The following is a 3,922-nucleotide window of genomic DNA, read 5'->3' on the forward strand; positions in this document are numbered from 1 at the left end:
GAATGACCTGAAACTCCACGGGAGGTCTTAGAAAAAATAAAATAAAAATCCTCGCCAAAGATGAAGACCAGGGGGCCCACACCCTTTCCACGAGGGTGGGCCCCCCAGGGCGTGCCCCCTACCTCGTGCCCCCCTGGAAACCCTCCGACGCCAACTCCAACTCTATATATTTGCTTTCGAAGAGAGAAAAATCAAAGAGAAGAAATCATCGCGTTTTACGATATGAACGCCGCCAAGCCCTAAAACCTCTCGGGAGGGCTGATCTGGAGTCCGTTCGGGGCTCCGGAAAGGGGGATCCGTCGCGTCGTCATCATTCAACCATCCTCCATCACCAATTCATGATGCTTCACCGCCGTGCGTGAGTAATTCCATCGTAGGCTTTGCTGGACGGTGATGGGTTGGATGAGATTTATGATGTATCGAGTTTAGTTTTGTTAGGATTTGATCCCTAGTTATCCATTATGTTCTCAGATTGATGTTGCTATGACTTTGCTATGCTAATGCTTGTCACTAGCGCGAGTGCCATGATTTCAGATCTGAACCTATTATGTTTTCATGAATATATGTGAGTTCTTGATCCTATCTTGCAAGTCTATAGTCACCTACTATGTGTTATGATCCGGCAACCCCGAAGTGACAATAATCGGGACCACTCCCGGTGATGACCATAGTTTGAGGAGTTCATGTATTCACTATGTGCTAATGCTTTGTTCCGGTTCTCTATTAAAAGGAGGCCTTAATATCCCTTAGTTTCCAATAGGACCCCGCTGCCACGGGAGGGTAGGACAAAAGATGTCATGCAAGTTCTTTTCCATAAGCACGTATGACTTATATACGGAATACATGCCTACATTACATTGATGAATTGGAGCTAGTTCTGTGTCACCCTATGTTATGACTGTTACATGATGAACCGCATCCGGCATAATTATCCATCACTGATCTCGGTGCCTACGAGTTTTCCATATATTGGTTTACTCTTATTTTACTTTCCCGCTGCTACTGTTACAATCCTACAAAATACCAAAAACATTACTTTTGTTATCTTTACTTTTGTTGCCGCTACCACCACTATCATATTACTTTGCTACTAAACACTTTGCTGCAGATACTAAGTTTCCAGGTGTGGTTGAATTGACAACTCAGCTGCTAATACTTGAGAATATTCTTTGGCTTCCCTTGTGTCGAATCAATAAATTTGGGTTGAATACTCTACCCTCGAAAGCTGTTGCGATCCCCTATACTTGTGGGTTATCAAGACTAATTTCTGGCGCCGTTGCCGGGGAGCATAGCTCTATTCTTTGAGTCACTTGGGATTTATATCTGCTTATCATTATGAAGAACTTGAGAGATCCAAAAACCAAGATCTATCCCTCAACTATGAGGGGAGGTAAGGAACTGCCATCTAGCTCTGCACTTGATTCACCTTCTGTTATGAGTAAGCTAGCGACACCTACACCTACTTCTGCTATTCGTTCTGATACGTCGCATGTTATTGATGATGCCACTTCTGCTATGCATGATACTTATGATGAAACTGCTTCTATGTCTGATACTACTGTGCCCCTTGGTGAATTTCTTGATGAACAAATTGCTAGGGCTAGAGAAAAAGAAATTATTGAATCTGAATACGATGATGATAGTGATGATGAAAATATGCATGTTATCCCTGAAGGTTTTCTTTTTGATAAGGAATCTTCTGCCGCTATTTTCGCTTGCAAGGATAGATATGAGCTTAAGAGGTTATTAATTAAATGGAACAAAGAATCACTTAGAGATAGAATGAAACCCGACCCTGCTTTTGCTACTTCACCTATATGTGTTCCTGATAAGGATTATGAATTCTCTGTTGATCCTGATATAATTACATTGGTTGAATCTGATCCGTTTTATGGCTATGAATCTGAAACTTTTGTGGCACATCTTACTAAGTTAGATAATATAGCTGCCCTGTTTACTAATGATGAGAGATCGCGTTACTTTTATATACTCAAAATATTTCCGTTCTCATTAAAGGGTGATGCTAAGATATGGTTTAATTCTCTTGATCCTGGTTGTGTGCGTAGTCCCCAGGATATGATTTATTACTTCTCTGCTAAATATTTCCCTGCTCATAAGAAACAAGCTGCTTTGAGGGAAATATACAACTTTGTGCAAATTAAAGAAGAGAGTCTCCCACAAGCTTGGGGGAGGCTTCTCAAGTTACTTAATGCTTTGCCTGATCATCCTCTTAAGAAACCTGAAATACTTGATATCTTTTATAATGGACTAACCGATGCTTCCAGAGATTACCTGGATAGTTAGGCTCGTTCTCTTTTCAGGAAAAGAACACCGGATGAAGCTGAAATTCTATTGAATAATATGTTGACAAATGGAAATAATTGGGCACCTCCTGAGCCAGCTCCTGCTCCAATTACTGAGCCTATTCCTAAACCAACTCCGAAGAAGAGAGGTGTTCTATTTCTCAGTCCCGAAGATATGCAAGAGGCAAAGAAATCTATGAAAGAAAAAGGTATTAAAGCTAAAGACATCAAGAGTTTACCTCCTATTGAAGAAATACATGGTCTTAATATACTGCCTGTTGAAGAAACTTATGATCTCAATTATTTATTTGTTGAAGAACCACCTGATCCTGATATCCCGACACAGGTAGTAAAGGTAAATTCTCTCTATAGATATGATAAAGCTGAAGTTCCTCCTACTAAAATTGCTAGTCAGTGCTTGGATGAGTTTGATAACTTTATGTATAAGCAAGACGACTTCAATGCTTATTTTGGTAGACAATTAAAAGAAAATGCTTATATGATTAGACGCTTGGATGATTACATGGCTGATATTAAAGGTGAACTTAAACTTGTTAGCAAACATGCTTCTATGGTTACCACGCAAGTAGAACAAGTACTTAAAGCTCAAAAAGAAGTGCTTGATGAAATTAATAGTAAGAAAAATGATTATGCTGTTAGAGTGGCTACTAGAAAAACTGGTAGAATGACTCAGGAACCTTTGTATCCTGAAGGCCACCCTAAGAGAATCGAGCAAGATTCTCAGAGAAATAATATTGATGTTCCTAGTTCTTCTAAAAAGAAGAAAAAGAAAAATGATAGAACTGTGCAAACTTCTAGTGAACCTATTGCTGAACTACCTGATAATCCAAATGATATTTCTATGTCTGATGCTGAAACACAATCTGGTAATGAACATGAACCTAATAAAAATGTTAATAATGATGTTCATGATGATGCTCAACCTAGTAATGACAATGATGTAGAAATTGAACCTGCTGTTGATCTTGATAACCCACAATCAAAGAATCAACGTTATGATAAAAGGGACTTTGTTGCTAGGAAACATGGTAAAGAAAGGGAACCTTGGGTTCAGAAACCCATGCCCTTTCCTCCAAAACCGTCCAAGAAAAAGGATGATGAGGATTTTGAGCGCTTTGCTGAAATGATTAGACCTATCCTTTTGCGTATGCGACTAACTAATGTGCTCGAAACAAATCCTTATGCTAAATATATGAAGGATATCATTACTAATAAAAGAAAGATACCGGAAGCTGAGATTTCCACCATGCTTGCTAATTATACTTTTAAGGGTGGAATACCAAAGAAACTCGGAGATCCCGGAGTACCTACTATACCTTGCTCCATTAAAAGAAATTATATTAAAACTGCTTTATGCGATCTTGGAGCTGGTGTGAGTGTTATGCCTCTCTCTTTACATCGTAGACTTGACTTGAATAAGCTGACACCTACCGAAATATCCTTGCAAATGGCTGATAAATCAACTGCTATACCTGTCGGTATTTGTGAGGATGTGCCTGTTGTGGTTGCAAACGTTACTATTTTAACGGACTTTGTTATACTTAATATTCCCGAGGATGATAGTATGTCTATTATTCTTGGAAGACCTTTTCTTAATA

This window comes from Triticum urartu, chromosome 5 (genome assembly GCF_003073215.2).
Source record: "Triticum urartu cultivar G1812 chromosome 5, Tu2.1, whole genome shotgun sequence".
NCBI lineage: Eukaryota > Viridiplantae > Streptophyta > Magnoliopsida > Poales > Poaceae > Triticum > Triticum urartu.